The sequence below is a fragment of the Bubalus kerabau genome, chromosome 13 (genome assembly GCF_029407905.1).
Source record: "Bubalus kerabau isolate K-KA32 ecotype Philippines breed swamp buffalo chromosome 13, PCC_UOA_SB_1v2, whole genome shotgun sequence".
Classification (NCBI taxonomy): Eukaryota; Metazoa; Chordata; class Mammalia; order Artiodactyla; family Bovidae; genus Bubalus; species Bubalus kerabau.
The window spans coordinates 24504960-24524214 of NC_073636.1; the positions used below are offsets into that span (position 1 = coordinate 24504960).

Below are 19255 nucleotides of genomic sequence, written 5' to 3' on the forward strand. Positions count from 1 at the left end.
CTGACTCAATGGACATGAGTTTGAGGAAACTCCAGAAGATGGTGAAGGACACAGAAGCCTGGCGTGCGCAGTCCATGGGGTTGCAAAGAGTTGGACACAACTGAGCCGCTGGACGACAACAACACTGTAGGGGCTGGCTCTGCATTAAGAACCACCTACACAAATACATCTTTTCTGCTTCTGTTGTGCTTTAGGCCTAGCAGACTGTCCACTGAGGTCAACAACATCCTCTTGTTGGCATTGGCTATGATTGGCCATTCTGTAGCCAGGAACTGCTGGGAAAACAGTGCCTCTGAATTTCAACCGAATTCTTAAAACACCCTCCCTCCTTCTTGGTACCCACCCTTAAACCTTTTCAACCCACAGCCAGGGGCTAGTGGGTCCTTCTGAGATCCCACGCACTTTGTAAAAAATTATATCTCACAGTCCATTATATGATTATTTAAAATCCGAATTCCTTATTAAACTGTTAACATCTTGAGGAAAGAAATTTGTCTTAATTTTCTCCAGAAAGATTTAGCCTCATAATCCAACAGAGTGCAAGGCGCACATTAGGAGTTAATCAGCTTTTATGGAATAAATAATATTCTCATGAACAGGGTGTAAAATAAGAAAAGTTAGGAACAAGCAAGGGCTTTTTCTGTGTCTGCCTCTCTCTAAGCACTAGATATGTATTAACTCATTTCATCCTCAGAAATGCCCTATGAAATCAGTAACAAGTACTACAATTACCTGGGACTTCCCTGGTGGCTCAGATGGTAAAGAATCCACCTGCAGTGAAGGAGACCTGGCTTCAATCCCTGGGTCAGGAAGATCCCCTGGAGAAGGGCATGGCAACCCACTCAGCTATTCTTGCCTGGAGAATCCCTGTGGACAGAGGAGCCTTGCAGGCTACAGTCTATGGGGTTGTAAAGAGTTAGACATGACTGAGTGACCAGCACTTTTACGTTCACTATTACCTACATTTTAAAGTTGAGAAGACTGGGCTCAGATTGATGAGGATTAAGTAACTTGCCCAAGGTCATGAATGATATAAGCTGAGAATGGGATTTGAACCCCAGGATGGTGCTGCCACTACCTGGACCCCCCATTGCATTAGCGTAGAGTTCTGCCCGGAAATAAGAGAGAGGGTGGTTACCCAGATGTGTGCCTGCTTACCGACTATACACTACGTGAAAGTCGCTCAGTCATGTCCAACTCTCTGCGACTCCGTGGACTATACAGTCCATGGGATTCTCCAGGCCAGAATAGTGGAGTGGGTAGCTGTTCCTTTGTCGAAGGGAATTTCCCAACCCAGGGATCAAACCCAGGTCTCCTGCATCACAGGCAGATTCTTTACCAGCTGAGCCACCAGGGAAGCTCAAGAATACTGGACTGGGTATTACTCACTTTCATAAGGATAGACATTATCAGTTTGTTAAATTAGAGGATGACACCAGTATGGAAAAGAGAAAATATATGTTGGATGATAGATGAAGGTTTTAACATTTTTTTTATTTACTTTTGGCTGCGCTCGGTCTTCACTGTGCTTGGGCTTTCCTCTACGCATGGAGAGCAGGAGCCACTCTCTCGTGGAGTGCAGGCTTCTCAGTGCAGTGGCTTCTCTTGTTGTGGCACGTGGGCTCAGGAGTTGCAGCTCCTGAGCTCTAGAGCACAGATTCAGTAGTTGTGGTACACGGGCTTAGCTAGTCTGCGGGCATGTGGGATCTTCCCAGACCAGGGATTGAACGCAAGTCTCCTGCATGGGCAGCTCACCACTGAGCCACCAGGGAAGCGCTGATGAAGATTTTTTTAACTTATAAACTTAGGAAATGGTTCTTAGATATGACACCAAAAACACAAGCAATGAATGAAGAATAAGCTGGATATCATCAAAATTTAAAACTTTTATGTTTCCAAGGATATCAAGAAAATGAAAAGAAAACATACAGAATAGGAGAAACTTTTGCAAATTATATATTTGGTGAGGGACTTGTCAAGTGGATCTTAGGAAGCATCACTATGAACAAAGCTAGTGGAGGTGATGGAATTCCAGTTGAGCTATTTCAAATCCTAAAAGATAATACTGTTAAAGTGCTGCACTCAATATGCCAGCAAATTTGGAAAACTCAGCAGTGGCCACAGGACTGGAAAAGGTCAGTTTCCATTCCAATCCCGAAGAAAGGCAATGCCAAAGAATGCTCAAACTACCACACAATTGTACTTGCACTCATCTCACACGCTAGCAAAGTAATGCTCAAAATTCTCCAAGTGAGGCTTCAACAGTACATGAACTGAGAACTTCCAGATGTTCAAGCTGGATTTAGAAAAGGCAGAGGAACCAAAGATCAAATTGCCAACACCTGCTGGATCACTGAAAATGCAAGAGAGTTCCAGAAAAACATCTACTTCTGCTTCATTGACTACACTAAAGCCTTTGACTGTGTGGATCACAACAAACTGTGGAAAATTCTTTTTTTTTTAATTAAAAAAAATTTTTTTAATATTTTATTTTATTTTTAAACTTTACAATATTGTATTGGTTTTGCCATATATCAACATGAATCCACCACAGGCATACATGTGTTCCCCATCCTGAATCCTCCTCCCTCCTCCCTCCCCGTACCATCCCTCTGGGTCGTCCCAGTGCACCAGCCCCAAGCATCCAGTATTGTGCATTGAACCTGGACTGGCGACTCATTTCATATATGATATTATACATGTTTGAATGTCATTCTCCCAAATCATCCCACCCTCTCCCTTTCCCACAGAGTCCATAAGACTGTTCTATACATCAGTGTCTCTTTTGCTGTCTCGTATACAGGGTTATTGTTGCCATCTTTCTAAATTCCAAATATATGCGTTAGTATACTGTATTGGTGTTTTTCTTTCTGGCTTACTTCACTCTGTATAATAGGCTCCAGTTTCATCCACCTCATTAGAACTCATTAGAACTGATTCAAATGTATTCTTTTTAATGGCTGAGTAATACTCCATTGTGTATATGTACTACAGCTTTCTTATCCATTCATTTGCTGATGGACATCTAGGTTGCTTCCATGTCCTGGCTATTATAAACAGTGTGGAAAATTCATAAAGAGATGGAACCACCTTACCTGCCTCCTGAGAAATCTGTATGCAGGTCAAGAAGCAGCAGTTAGAACCAGACATGGAACAACAAACTGGTTCAAAATTGGGAAAGGAGTACATCAAAGCTGTATGTTGTCACCCTGTTTATTTAACTTATATGCAGAGTACATCATGCAAAATGCCAGGCTGGATGAAGCACAAGCTGGAATCAAGATTGTCAGGAGAAATATCAGTAACCTCAGATATGCAGATGACACCATCCTTATGGCAGAAAGTGAAGAACTAAAGAGCCTCTTGCTGAAAGTGAAAGAGGAGAGTGAAAAAGTTGGCTTAAAACTCAACATTCAAAAAAACAGATCATGGCATCTGGTCCTATCACTTCATGGCAAATAGATGGGGAAACAATGGAAACTGTGACAGACTTTATTTTCTTGGGCTCCAAAATCACTGCAGATGGTGACTGCAGCCATGAAATTAAGATGCTAGCTCCTTGGAAGAAAAGCTATGACTAACCTAGACATCATATTAAAAAGCAGAGACATTACTTTGCCAACAAAGGTCCATCTAGTCAAAGCTATCGTTTTTCCAGTAGTCATGTATGGATGTGAGAGTTGGACCATAAAGAAGGCTGAGCAGTGAAGAATTGATGCTTTTGAACTGTGGTGTTGGAGAAGACTCTTGAGAGTCCCTTGGACTGCAAGGAGATTAAACCAGTCAATCCTAAAGGAAATCGGTCCTGAGTATTCACTGGAAGGACTGATGTTGAAGCTGAAGCTGCAATACTTTGGCAACCTGATGTGAAGAACTAACTCGTTGGAAAAGATCATGATACTGGGAAAGACTGAAGACAGGAGGAGAAGGGGACGACAGAGGATGAGATGGTTGGATGGCATCACCGACTCGATGGACATGAGTTTGAGCAAGCTCCAGGAGTTGGTGATAGACAGGGAAGCCTGGCGTGCTACAGTCCATGGGGGTCACAAAGAGTCTGACATGACTGAGTGACTGAACTAAACTGAAGGGACTTCTATCTAGAATACATAAAGAACTATTACACCTTATTATTATTAAAAAATTAACCCAATTTTTAAAATTGGCAAACTACTGGAATAGCTAATTCTCCAAAGAAGATATACAAATGTCCAATAAGCCCATGAAAAGTGCTCAACACCATCAGCCATCAGGGAAATGCAAATCAAACCCATGAGACAGCTCTCCACACCCACTACGGGGGCTATTCTCAGACAGACAGATAATGACAAGTGTTGATATTTGGCAAAACTAATACAATTATGTAAAGTTTAAAAATTAAAAAAATAATAATAATAATAAATTAAAAAAAAAATGACAAGTGTTGGAGAGGGTGTGGAGGATATACTGCTGATTGTTGTTGTTTAGTCACTAAGTCATGTCTGACTCTTTGTGACCCTAGGACTGTAGCCAGCCAGGATCCTCCCCCATGGGACTTCCCAGACACGAATACTGGAGTGGGTTGCCATTTCCTCCGCCCAGAGGATCTTCCTGACCCAGGGATTGAACCCAGGTCTCCTGTATTGGCAGGCAGATTCTTTACCACTGAGCCACCAGGGAAGCCCATACTGCTGGTAAAGAAGGAAAATGGTGCAGCCACTTTGGAAAATGTTCTGGCAGTTCCTCAAATGTGTAAACATAAAATTACCCTAGTCTGCTCCTAGGTGTACACATAAGAGAAATATGTCCACACAAAAATCTGTACACATATGTCCACAGCAGTATCATTCATAATAGCCAAAATGGGAAAATAATCCAAATGTCCACCAACTGATGTGATATATTTGTATCATGGAATATTATTTGAAAAAAGGAATAATATTTTATAATAATTTTATATGGAGTATAATCTAAAACGTAGTGAATCAGTATGTTGTACAGCTGAAACTAATGTACTATTGTAAACCAATTACAATCCCACTTTTAAAAGTTAAAAATAAATTATACAATGTATGTCCAAATTTTAAAAAAGAAGTAAAAGACTGATACATGTACAATATGGATGAACCTTGCAAGCATTAAGCTCAGATGAGAAAGCCAGTTACATGGACCACATGTTGCATGATTCCGATTGTATGGCATGTCCAGAACAGACAGATGTACAGAGACAGAAAGGAGATTAGTAGTTATCTAGAGCTGGAGGGATGAGGAAGCCGGGGAGAGGTGTGACAGTTAAGGGGTGTGGAGTTGCTTTGGAGATTATAAAAATGTTCAAAATTGACTCTGGCGATAGATATAGTATATTAAGTATAGTATATAGTATATTATAGTATATTAAATATTCTAAAAGCCACAGAATTGTACACTTTAAATGGGCTTGTATAGTATGTTCATTAATCCTGAATAAAGCTGTTAAAAAAAAAAAATCATGGGAATTCCCTGGGGTCCAGTGGTTAGGACTCCAAGCTTCCACTGCAGGGGGCATGGGTTCCATCCCTGGTTAGGGAACTAAGAACCCTGCATGTCACATGGCCAAAAACAAAGCAAAACTCAAACAGGTAGAACGATGGGCTCCCACCAATAAATGAAATGTACTGTTGCCCTAACCTCCAGCTCACAGATTCTGAAAACCCTCTGCACAAGTATGGGATGGGGAGACAGGTGTTGATAGAGACACCAGGGAAAGGGGGCGGGGAGTCAGGATTGCAGTATATCCTAAGCTCACTATGAGCAAACAGCAGGATGGGGCTGCCAGAACAGTTAAACATGCTGAAGTGAAGGCTGTCCTCTCCCAGAAGGACTTCCAGGGGCTGTTATGAAATTTAGAGCCCCAAGTACTTTGGAAAAGAGCCCACTCACAGCTCTAAACTCACAACTGTGGGGGGGTGGGGAGGGAAGGGAAAGATGGAAATCCTAACGGCAGTTATTGTCAAGGCTTCTGGTGTCAGAGGAGTCTCCTGCTCTGGCCTCGGGCTTTCTGACTCACTGGTGTCAGCTGGCCTGTGACTCCCATCACCAGGTCAGGTGAGGAGAGGCTTCACAGATCTTGGGTGGAAGGTCCCCTTCATTCAGGGCTGTTGGTTGCAGGTCCACAATGGCAACCATCTTGCCAGGCTCCCTGTGGATGCCAGTGAAGGAAATTGGGGGAGGTGATCAGGAATCAAGTGGCTCTAACAAGAAGACAATCATCTTTGTTTATGGTATAATGTTTTAAAACATAGGTATAATGCTTTAAGAACATCTCCCAGTGATGCTTCCTTATCAGTAAACCAGTCTCACACTCCCTAAGCTTCTTATAACATCCACTTTCCCTTTCTTCGTAAACACTCCACTCCTCACCAAAAGCGATCCGAGGACAGAATGGAAAGTTTGAGCCCCCCAGGGAGGACTTAATATCACTGCTCTAAGTCTGGGGGTCTCTCTGAGATGGCTGACAAAAGGAAAACAGAATTGCCTGAATTGTTTTCATTTTCAAGAAGGAGAAGGCCGTAACATTAACGAAATATAAAGGAGTTACTGACATAACAGCTGAAGAATTTTTTGACATGATTCTTTGTTTCAGTGGATAAAATGTAAGTAATGGAAAATCATTTTTCAGTAAAGCAGGAAAAGCATTTTATATTTATACATGTTACTCATAAGTTGCTGATCTGTTATTTCTACCAGATGTCCATGTATGTCAGCAATCCAGACAGCTTAATTTCTGCTAGAATTCAGCAGAATAAATAAATAAATAATAAATAAATGAGCAACTATATATGTGCTTCTTCTGTTTCAGCACTGGGGTGAGTGAAGAGATACCAAAGAATAAGGATGGTATTTGCATTGTAGAAAATTCCTTGAGTGGTAACAGTAACATGCAGGAAATAATTTGAACCCAGAAACAGTACAAGCTTAGATACTGAGGTAGGTGGAAGCCAGGCACCTTACCTTGGTCCTTGGTTGTGTGGGGATTCCAGCAGGAGAGACCAGTGAGAACCATAGTAGTAAAAAGAAGTGTCAGAACGAAGGTCTGCAAAGCCAGTCTCCAGAGCTCTGACCTTCCTCCTCCAAAAAGAGGGCACCAGGCTCACACCCATCCTGGAAAGGCTGGTCCCATGCCAACGAGGCCAGGGAGCAGAAACGGCCGCACCATAAGCCTCATTACAGGACAGCCGTCCCCCACAACAGATGCCGCCCCACCCAAACAAGAGAGTTTGGGGACAAAGGAGACCTAAATCCCTTGGCCACCCCCAACCCCCGCCCCTCTCAGCCTCGCTGTGGCCTCAAAAGGGGCCAGGTGGCACCTAGGGCCAGTCTGCCATCCGTTCCTGGGAACTGGCATTTTTTTAAATCCGCTCAATTAGAAATGTAACGACTTCTTGCTTCCATTTGCCAGGCTGGCAGGAAGAACGTACAGACAGCCAAGTGCGCTCTGTGAGGCTTAGCAAAAGCTGAGAAAGTGCAACCCCAAAGCTTCCTGGTTCAGAGGCAAGCATTCTCCAGAAAAGACCCGGATGTGGCCCTGCCTGCAGGAGGGTGAGGGCCAACGGGGTGGGCTACCTGCCTGTTTTCCTCATCTCTAAATCTGTGTAATAATAGATGATGCCTACTTTTGCAAAGATTAAGACAGAGCCTATGAAGGACTTACGGCTGACGTCTGGCACATAGCAGGTTCACTGTAGCTGTTATGACCACATTGATATATAGTATTTTTAGTCCCTCCACCTGGTATTTCTGGACTTCTCTGGTGGTTCAGACGGTAAAGAGCCTGCCTGCAATGCAGGAGACCTGGGTTCCATGCCTGGGTCTGGAAGATTCTCTGGAGAAGGGAATGGCTACCCCCTCCACTACTCTTGCCTGGAAAATTCCAGGGACGAGGAGCCTGGTGGGGAGCCAGTCCATGGGGTTGCAAGGAGTCAGACGTGACTGAGCGACTAACATACACACACACACACACACACACAGTCCCTCTATCACCCGGAAACATTCCAGACAATATGTCTCCTGAGATGCAAGAGGAGAGGGCTCAAATATACCACTACCCAGCACATCGGTGTCTCAGCAACAAGTCAGGCAGTGGCCTGAAAACACCTGGGGAGTTGATAGGTAATTCAGTTAACCCAAGGATGTCCCTTCCAGGACTGCAGTGCAGAGTCAGGTCATTTACAGGACTCAATCGCCCTTTTGCACCTCTGCCTGATCAGGAACAAGCAGGGAGGCACTTGTTTTTATACTTTCCCCGCCTCTGCCCAGGGCTCCGCCCTGTTGGAGACTCGCCCCTCGTTAATCAAGCCTGTGCAAGGAATGGTCTGCAGTAGGCAGAATAACAGCACGCTGAGAATAGCTATACCCTGGTTCCTGCAACACGTGACTGTGGTAAGTTCCACATCCAGGGGCAGCTAAGGTGGCAGATGGAATTAGAGCTGATAATCAGCTGGCTGAAAGACAGAGAGATGGCCCCAGAGAATGCTAGAGGGACTCATGTGACCACGGGGTTCTTAAAAGTGGGAAAAGGATGCAAAAGAAAGTGTCACAAGGGGGAAAATTGGTTAGAGGCATGCTATGTCACTGGAAAGACGGGCAACAAGCCAAGGAATGTGGGAGCCTCCAGAAGCCAGAAAAGGCAAGAAAACAGATTCCTCCCCCATCACCCACTCTCCAGCCCTCACCAGCCTCCTAAAGGGATGTAGCCTTGCTGACATCTTGATTGAGTTCAGTGAGGCCTGTGTCAGGCTGGACCTACAGACCGTAGGACAATACATTCGCACTGTTGGAAACCACCAAGTTTGCAGTCATCTGAATGACAGCCACAGAAAATGAATGCAGTCTTTCCACTCATCATCTGCTGACATCCATTCTGTCTCCCAAGGTGTATTTCCTACAGAGGTACCATCTCCGTGATTTTTACTGTACTTTGATGGAACAGGCCAGTCAAAGGCTAAGACCCTGTGTCCCCCAAGTATAGTTAAAAATCATCATCACACGAGGGAACCCCTGGGAGATCCTGCCCAAGCAAATAAGAATGACCAAGAAGGAGTTATTGGAGCCAGCAGTTGTGGGTGTGTTTGGGGGTTGCTAAGAGCTCCCATGTTCTGCCTGATAAACCCTTCCATGCTTCCCAACCTCTTCATCATCATGGACCTCATGGGCCCAAGGCTTAAGGGATTATGCATGGGGATTTCCCTGGCAGTCCAGTAGTTAAGATTCCCCACTTCCACTGCAGGGGGCAAGGATTCCATCCCTGGTCAGGGAACTAGGATCCTACATGCTGCACAGCCCAAAAAGGCCGGGGTGGCGGGGGGAGGAGAGAAATTATGCATATGTTAATTTTTAGCAAATTTTTCTATTTTTATTCATCAGAGATACATCTGACTTTCAGCCAAAGCTCCTAATGAGCATGAATTAACCAGACTCTCACTATGAATTCATCTATTAATAATTCCAGGCAAGAGTCAAGCTGGAAAGCTTTAGAAATCCTACCCTTTTCAATCCTCAGTAAATGGTTGGTTTCTCTAAGCTTTTATTTCATATTGAAAATAATACTCAATGAACCCCAGTTATCACCTCTATGGCCTCCTAAAGGTCACAGATTGAGAACTATTGAAAAAGATTTCATCTGTGAGATACATTTAGATCCAGAGTTTTACTCTTTCTTCAGCATCTAAGTCTTTTCACCCCAGTGTTATTTCTGACTGTCTTTGAGTTCTCTGGGTGGAGAATTGCTTTCACTGTGTTGGCAGATTTACTCTGAGGTCAGCTTAGATGTTGGTCAGCCAACATACAGAGGTGGTGGTCCCCATGGTGAGTCTTGGAGACCCTATAATCTGATACAAAAATTTTCCCCACTCTGTCCCTGGAAAGGAAAGGGCTGAAAACCAATTCCTTGAATCTCCTTTTATGAACCATATGCTCCCACTTCAAAAAGAGTTCAAGTACATGCCTCCTGCTCCCAGGAGTATAAACTGTCAGAACCACTGTGAAAAATAGTTTGGAGTTATCTCCTGAAGTGAAAGACACACATACTCCATGACCCAGAAGTTCCATTTCTAGGTCTATAGTCAAAGAAGTGTCTGCAGGTGTGCACTAAGGGACTTGTTCAAGAGGGCTCATAGCATCACTCATAGCGGCGCACACTGGAACCATCTATAGCAGAATGCTACAGAAAGGTGGGTGTATTCACATGAATACAATGCGATACTACAGAGCAGTGAACACAGCACCATGGATGGTGCACTTGCTCAGAGTGCTGGAGAAAAGAAAGCAGACAGAAAGGAAGGTTGTCTGATTCCATTTACATGACATCCAAAAAACAGATGAAATCAGAGCGCTTGTGGATTCGGACTTAGAGACAAAATTCTAAAGAAGGGAAAGAGGTTCCCAGAGAAGTGTAAAATGCATTGCTCCTAGGGGCCAGAAAGGGGTTGGTGGGGGGAGGGGAGGGGAGGGGACTTCTGGGGGACAGGCCATGCTGTTTCTTCACCCTGGTGTTGACTGATAAATTCTTGAGTTGTATAGTTTATACATTTTACTGTCTGTGTGCTGTGTTTCACACTTCTAAGATGAAAAGTTTGAAGTGTTAATTCCTAACTATTTCCTTAAAAACAAATTCCTTGCACTTGAAGTTTTCTTTTTAATGTTTTGGCTGCACCACACACACACACGTGGGATCTGAGTTCCCCGACCAGGGATTGAACTCATGCCCCTTGATTTGGCAGCACAGAGTCTTAACCACTGGACTACCAGAGAATTCCCTGAAATTTTCTTTTTTTATGAATTTCCATTAGAAAACATATTCAAGAGCTTAAGAGAACATTTGAAAAACATCATATAAGGGTTGTGGGGGGGTGGGGGGTGGGGAGATCACCTCTAAATTCTTTCTCCTAAAGACAAATACTGTTAATATCTTGGTATATTTCTTTCCTATCTTTTCTCCATGACTAGTTTTTGATGTCTTATTTTTCATGGTAGTCAGATGTATTCAAACCTGTATTTTAATATCTTTCACTTCACATTATTCTGTAAGCATTTTCAAAGTTCTTACAAACTCTCCCTGTAATTATTTTAATGACCACATATTTCACTTACTGGTGCATCAGTAAGTGGCATATCAACTTGAACAATATTTAGGTTATTTCGTCTTTTTCTATCTACAGGCAGTGTCATGGCAGAGCTTTTCATGTACAGCCTTTTGCCTATTTCAAACTGCTTCATTAGAATTGATCCCTAGAGATGGATTTTTCAAGAGCCCAAAATAGAGTCTTTCTAAGGCTCTTTATACAAAACATGTCCCTTTCCCAGGATCAGAGTTCAAGGAGGTTATCAAGTCCAAAGAGGTTCATCTTGGGTCCCTGTGGAATAGCTCCTCCCAGAACCAGGTCAGTTAATCTGTTTATCTCCCCAAACTGCTGGTTGAGTCCATGGATGCCACTAAACATTAGTTTATACCCCTTTATCTTCCCATTGAGAAGATGCACAGCTCAGGGTTACTTCTAGCACCAACCAAGATTCCTTAAAAGAGCAGAGCTATAAGCTCACCTGTAAGTTTCCAAATGCTTAGAGCAATCATTCCAACAAAGCTTTAGAGTCTTCAATGTAAAATGAGAATATGAATGTCAGATTTGAAGGAATGTGTGTGAGCATAAATGAGACGATGCATGGAAAGTATTAACTACAGTGTCTGCCCCCATATGTGGGTCAGTCTGTCTTCATACGTGAGTGCTTCTTCTTCCCTTTTTCCTGAGACCCATCTTTCTCCCTCAGTGGTTACAGGATCAAGGACAAGAGAGAGGGAGGGAAATATTCAGAAAACATAGCAGTCATGACTTCCAAGTATATGGGCTTCCCAGTTGGCACTAGTGGTAAAGAACCTGCCTGCTAATACAGGAGACATAAGAGACACAGGTTCAATCCCTGGGTCAGGAAGATCCCCAGGAGGAGGGCATTGCAACCCACTCCAGTATTCTTGCCTAGAGAATCCCATGGACAGGGGAGCCTGGTGGGCTGTAGTCCATAGGTTCTCAAAGAGTCAGACACAACTGAAGTGACTTGGCACACACAGAGAGAAACTTCTCCCCATTCTTGCATTCGCCTGGACTACATCTGGGAGCCTTTATCATCTGAGTTATTCTTACAAGCTAATGAATTCCCTGGTGACTCAGATGGTAAAGAATACGCCTGCAGTATGGGAGACCCGGGTTTGATCCCTGGGTCAGGAAGATTCCCTGAAGAAGGGAATGGCTACCCACTCCAGTATTCTTGCCTGGAGAATTCCATGGACAGAGGAGCCTGGTGGGCCACTTTCCATGGGGTCTCAAAGAGTCAGATATGACTGAGTGACTACAGTTTCACTTTCAATGAATGGTCATCAGAAGGCTGAATGAGTTTCTTACCCATAGTTTTGTCTAAGGTAGTGCTTCACTGAATATGGTTATGGTGCCTTTTTAGAATCAACCTGGTGTATTAGGGCCAGTAAAGCTAGAAGCTATAATAAACAGTCCCCACGTCTCAGTAGCTTAATAGCATGAAGATCTAGTCATTGCTCATTTCATAGTCCAGGGGTCTTTAGCAACTTGTAAAGGATGGTCTTCCCATCCAGTGGCTGAAGTTCTCTCCACCTAATTTCTCTGCAGTCATCCAGGGCCACAGAGTCCTCTGCCAGATGCTCTGCAGATAACAAAACAGGGGAAAAACCAACTTAGAGGAGTCAAGTGTGGTATTAAGGGACTTCCCTGGCCATCCAATGGTTAGGACTCTATGCTTTCACTGCCATGGGCAGGGGTTCAATCCCTGGTCAGGGAATTAAGATCCCACAAGCCATGTGGTATGGCCAAAGTGGGGAAAAGTGGTTTTAGGGACCAGCACTAGAAGGGATCTACATCATTTTGCTGACATTCTATTGGTTAGGACTCAATTACCCAGTCTCACACAGCTGTGGAAGAGGCTGGAAACTGTGGTTTAACTCTGTCCCAGAGGAAATGGAAATTATGTTGGTGATCTCATTGCATACCTAGAGTGATTGTAAAAATATATATATATATACACACACACACACATATTTTAGTAGGTCTGGGTAGTCTCAGGTCTGATGTATGTTTGAGGCCCCAGATCTACTAAATCAGAATGTTAGGGGCCTAGGAATGTGAAGTTTAAACAGATGATTTTTATCAGCACTAAAGCTGGAGCCCAGAGATGGCTACGAGGGCTCCAGCACAAACACGTCTTCTCCAATGGCAGCCATGCCATTGATCTTCCCTTAGATCCCAGGCTGGGTACCCAGAGCATTTTTGCAAATTTTTCAGAAGCTGCAACAACTGTACTGTAAGGACTCCCAGACGGTTTGTCTTCAACACTCAGATTTCAGTATCCCTTTAAAAATGTGGGTAAGCATGACATTTGCTGGGTTCCTTTCTCAGCACTTTTATCCTTACTCAGACAAAGAGAATACTGCAGGGCTACAATGAACAGCAAAAATAGCCAGTCCTCACAGCCCAAATCTATCTGCTTTAGGGACATTGTTGAGGTCAATGTTCATGGCATCGTCATTTTATGGGGACACATGGAAGAAATTCTCTCAGGCATCAGTAACTTAAATAGCTGTTCTTTTTGGTGAATCATAGGATTTATTGTGTTCCCTCTTTGTATCGACTGCTGGGAAATTGGAAGCCAGAACTTGAGACCACCCATAGCAAGTATACAGAACTTAATCCCAGATACATCTTATTTTTCCTGCTTTCAACCCAAATAGTCACATTTATTTATTTCTTATCTTACTAAAATACACATATGTGCACATTCCACCTGATATCTATTTTGAATGAGCAGGTTGATTTTTAATGGTTGATCCTGTGACAGAAAAGTGAACAGAAATATTGGTTCTTAGTTTTCTGACCATGTTTTAGCCCAAGGGAAATATTCCCCACAAATGACATGCATGAAGCCTTAATCATCAGTGTAACTCAGTACAAACTGTTTTCTCAGAGACCTCAGAAAAAAATCACTAATTAAAACCACATGTACCTTTCTAACAACTCTCTGCCCCAGTCATCATCTCTTTTCTTGAGATAGAATCACCATATTCTGCACCCAGAGATAGTACAGAACCAAATTACCATTCAAAAGTAGAACATGAGGTGAACAACTCTTGGCTTTGATAAATGTTGCTCTCTATCCAAACTCTCCCAAAATAATATTTAAATCCAATGGACAGAAAGCTAGAAAAAAAATTCATGTACTTTTAAGATATCCTAAGACTATTACTTAGTAAAAAGTTTCCCACATTGAATTTAACAAGTAACTCATGGAAGGGGATAAGAGAAAGGTGTCCAAGTATTAACTGAAATTTAGTAACTAAAATTTATTGAGTGCTTGTTTATATTCCAGGCACTGCGCGTTAGCATGCGGTTCCCATTTTAAACACACACACACACACACACACACACACACACGAAACAAGCTCACACTCTAGGCAGGAGGTAGTAAGAGGGTGTGATCACGTTTCTTAGAGCAGCCCCTAACAATGGCCCTTGATCGGAGGGACTTTGCCTCCAGAGGCCTGGCCGCTACCTTCAGCACCAAGGCCAGCGCACCTGGCTCTTTCGGGATCCCCCAACTTTCCCCATTGCAGAACTCTCATGCCCCAGAACTGCAATAAAGAAATGCCCTTTCTCAATGAAACATGCCATCTTAACTCTTGAAATGAGCTTCATAAGTTGCTGTTCATGGAGTAGTCACTGCTACCAGCAGAAAAGCTTTTGATAATGATAGATGAAAATGGTCAATTTATTGGAGATCTAATCCTTCTGAACACAGGCGCGCGCCTATGCGCGCGCACACACACTCACACAAATGCTGTCAGGTGGGCTGTATGTTGGTTAAATTCTCCTCCTGTCACTCCCAGCACCTCTTCTCACGTAGAAGCAGTTGGGGAAAGCATTCTTGGCCTCCTGTCCCAACTAGGCGAGTCTTCTCTGCCGGGACAGAGAGGGGAGATGGGTGAGAAGCCCTCCGCCTCGCGCCCAGCACTCCGAGATTCGTGTTTGTGAGAAATTTTATCTTGGAGTTTGTGTATAGCTCCTGACTTTAAGGCTAACAAACAATAACAACCTACCATAAAGATTGTCCTTCCCAACTAAGTAATAAAAATCCTCGAAGGCAAACATCACTCGTTGGTAATACTATTCCCATCTCACAGATAAAGAAGCTAACCCCGAGGTTAAGCTACTTGCCCAAGAGAACACAGTGAATAAGTGACAAAAGCCAACCCAAATAGTCAGATTTCCAGTCTTCCTTTCTGCTGGTCCTTCCTCAGCAAGATACATAGATATATATCTGCCAATTGTCCCCAGGATCCAGGTTCTGCACCCCTCCCTCTGGCCCAATTATCTGAAAACCAAAAGAGTAGAAAATCGAAAATGAGATGGAGGTCGGCAGCGACGTGAGGCAGCGGATTGCTGCCGCTTCCTTGCCCCCTTTTTCAGAAGCTAAAATCGACTGTGCTCTTCCTCGGTGACAGCCCCTCGCCTGAGGCGCAGCTCCCGGCCTCGGCGGGGGTCCGAGCAATCTGGGCGCCTCCAGCTGCCCCTTCTCCAGAGTCGCCAGCCGCAGAGCGCAGGGCCAAGGTGGGGCGAGGCGAGGGTGCCCAGGATGCCCGTGGTGCCCCCGAAGCCAGTGCTGTGGCCGGAGCCGCCCTGGGCGCAGTGCGCAGGGCGCTGCTCGCTTGTGCTAACTCGGCGCGCTGTTCCTCCCGGAGCGCAGCCGGCGTTGGGGAGGCCTGTGGGCAGCCGGGGAGCCTCCGGCTGCGCCCCAGGCCCAGAGTCTGGGCTGTGTGGAGCGCGGAGCCCCGGCTTCCCCCAGCCAGCTCCCTCCTGTGTTAGCACTCAGTGCCAGGCAGAAGCGCGGGTCTTTCTCCACCCCTCCCCAAAGCGCACCGGGCCTGCTTCCATCTGATTAGAATGTTTCGCCCATCTGATTAGAATGACAGTAGCTTTCAAGCCATTCATTATAAGAATTTTAGTCTTAAAAGAAAAAGAGGGTCCCACTGTAATTGTGAGTTGTAATAAATGCGAACTTCTGGTGCCGTCCTCTGCAGTATGTAAGACAGTAAAAAATGTGTCTCATGCAAACGCGCCCCCTCCCCAAGCCCATTGTGAAGTCAATCTCCAACAAAGGGGACGTGTGAATATTCAACACCGAGGCTTTCAGTCGTATTTTCCGGAATCCTTGGGTCGGCTTTTTTTTTTTTTTTTTTTTTTTTAATCAGCGAATACCTGTTTAAGTTTTTAAAGCACATGGAAATCGCCCGCGAGCGACCATATAATTTGATTTGCCAGGCAATCTGCAGAGCGATCGCACATCATTTATAATGTTCATTGAGCATTTTGCCTAATTGTGTCTGTCTCTGAAAGGGCGGCGCACCCCCTCCCGACCGCGAGCGGCACAAGTGGCGACATTCCCATGGAGCGGCCGCGCCGCAGCTTGTCGCATTCAGCGCGGGCGGCCTGGCCGCGCGCTTCCCTGCCCGGCGCCCGGGCGCGCCTGACACTAATAGCTCGCGGCTCAGGTACGAGCAGGCGCCGCGTTTGACTCCATTCAATTCACAACCGGCCGCGCTTGCAGGTGTCGCCTTTTGAAACTGCCATTCAGGCGGCCGCTGTTCACTTCTAGCTGCGCCGCGGGTTTTGTGGAAGCGCAAGAATGGCGCTGATTATTCCCGTGCCCACGGGCTGCCCCCGCCCCCGCCGGACGCGAGCCTTCCCTCCGCCAAAAGAGACGTTTAATTAGTTCTGGGGCCGCCGACAGCCAGCGCGGCCGACAAAGCCCGGCTCCCCAGGTAACCCCGGGGTTCCTGCGGCCCCGGGAGGGGGCGCCCCGCGCCTGAGCACTGGCCTCTGGCCGTGCGCTCCCTCCCGCGCCGCCGCCGCCCGCCCACCTGCCTCCCGGGCCGGCTCTCCAGCTGGCCGAAGGCTCGCTCGCCGGACTTGAGTGGCCTTGGCCAGCGACCCCCGCGGATCCCGGACGCTAGCAGTTTTCGGGCGCCTGCGATGTCTTCTCGCCTCTCTGTCCCCATTGCCAGCCAGGGAGATGGAAACTTGGTTGACAAGTTAGGTGGTCCTAACTGTCTTGCGAGGGGGTGTCCTCTCCATAACATGTCCTCTCCATGACATGCCCTCACCCCATTTCGGGAAAATATCCGGACGATGTTTTGAGGAAACACTAGAGACACTTTCCCCTTTATCCACCTTTACGTTTCAGCGCCGCGTGCGCTAAAAGGGCGCAAAGTTGCCCTGGGAGATGGCGAATGGCTGCCTCGTCTCCACGGCCAGCGACCTTCGCAACAGCGCCTCCGGCGCCCGAGCTGGCCCCGAATACGCAGGTCTGCGGACAGCCTCGGCCTGGGTCGCATACTGTAGGTCACCGGAGCCACAGGTACCACCACTCCCCTCTAACGCCCCTAATAGGATCGCGCCCCTAGGAGCCCGGCCTCTGGCCGCAGGCCGCGCACGCCGGCAGGGGAGGGGGACAGAGGGAGGCCCAGTCCAGGCGGGCATCCGGTACCTTTCGAGGGGGGAGTGGGCGTCGGCCCCGGGGCGGGGGCCCCTCCCGCCTCATCATTTGGTTTCCGCGAGCGTCCGAGAACGCCAGCACCCATTCGTTCCACTCACTGCGCCCTGTGAACGAGCGCGGGGCGGGCGGGGGAGGCCGGGCCCGGGGAGGGCGGGTGGTCTCCCTCCCCCGCCCGCCCTGCCGGTCGAGCCGTGGCACAAGTGTTGCGATTCCCACGGGCCGGCGGGCTCTGCGGCTGGAGGCCCGGGCACCCGGGGCCCGGGAGACGGGGCGGACACAGAGGGGTTTGTAGACACGCTGACCTCCGCGCTCCAGCTCTGAAAGGGCCTGAAAGGAGCCGTTTATGGTACATTACCAGTCAAGGGCTCAGGTACCAGCGCCTTGTGTCGGGAAGCCCCGGCGGCCGCCCGTGCTGCAGGTGTCCACTATACAAACGCCCCGGAGGAGGCAGGACGCCGGGGAGGGCCGGGGAGAGGCGCCAGGCCGCGCCGCGCCAGCCGCTCGAGCAATTTCGCTCTCTCTTCTGCGGCGAGAACAGCCGGCCTGGGGCGCAGACCCAGGTCCTGGGGGTTGGGGGTGGTAGAGAAAGCAGCCGGGGTGGGGGTGGGGGGTCGAGCAGAGCCTACAGTACGTTATTTATGGGCTGCATTTGATGGAGAGGGGGGTCGGGGGAGGCTTTGAGCCTCTGCCCAGCCCCGACCCAGTTTCAAGGCTGAGGGCACAGAGAGGTCACGGGAGACTGGAACTCCCCAGTGGAGGCCGGCGCTAGGCCGGGCAAGGAAGAGGCATTTTGCCTGCTGCTTGGGCCACTTGGGCCCCCAGGGGCCTGCCCAGATTTAATTCGAACTTTTTCGGTCCATCGTCTCCCTGTCTATCTTCCTGTGCACAGATGGGCCTGAGGCCTCTCCCCAGCGCCAGAGTCATTTCCCACCCAGAGGAAACCAAGGAAGACCTTACCCTTAGTAGGTAACCTCGTGGGCCCCTCTGCCCCTGCAAGACCCGGCAAGCAGAAAATTGGCTTCCATAAAGGAACACCTGGAAATGCTTTTTCCCTTGGGGAGGAGATTGTTAATGGAGTTTACTACCTACCTAAGTCGGTCCTTAAGCCTTCACAGGGCCAAAATTCTAACAAAGAAAAATAGTACCGCAAGACAACCCAAACACCACTGCCAGGATATTAAGCAAGACAATTTTTTAAAAATATAACAAATGATTTAATGATTTTTAGAGCCAACTAGAAAAAGAGAATGAGCAGACAGAAATCTTAGGTGTGTCTGTAGGAAGCCTCCAGATACTCCCAAACGCTTCAGAGGTTGTCTGCCTTGCTTCATTATCTAATACTATCTGGAAACATATTCCTTCTACAGCTCCATCATCATCATCATTATTTTTACATGTCACCTCTGATTAAAATTAACCTCTGAATATGACTGAGTGCTTTTTTCTTAAAGTAAGAGAAATTGGACAAGGAATGGTGAAGAGGATGAAGAAGGGTGTGTGTCTGAAAAGAATAGTTTGAGAGAATGAAGGGGAAGGAATAGATTCCTTACAAGGTGAAAGAAAGACTTTCCCATCTGAAAAACAAATAAACAAAAAATTACCGCCGTTCTATCATCACGGTCACAACTAAACTTCTTGAATAAGTTATCCAAAGGAGGAGGTTTGTATTCCC

At 46.5% G+C, this 19255-nt stretch overlaps 1 long non-coding RNA gene across 1 annotated transcript in view; it reads right to left on the reverse strand.

The window, feature by feature from the left end:
• Positions 1 to 19048, reverse strand: part of LOC129625423 (uncharacterized) — a 47583-nt gene extending 28535 nt beyond the window's left edge. Inside the window, exon 1 of the long non-coding RNA XR_008701435.1 lies at positions 18541 to 19048. This is a non-coding gene — a long non-coding RNA (uncharacterized LOC129625423). The remainder of the gene's footprint in view (positions 1 to 18540) is intronic.
• Positions 19049 to 19255: the final 207 nt, after the last annotated feature.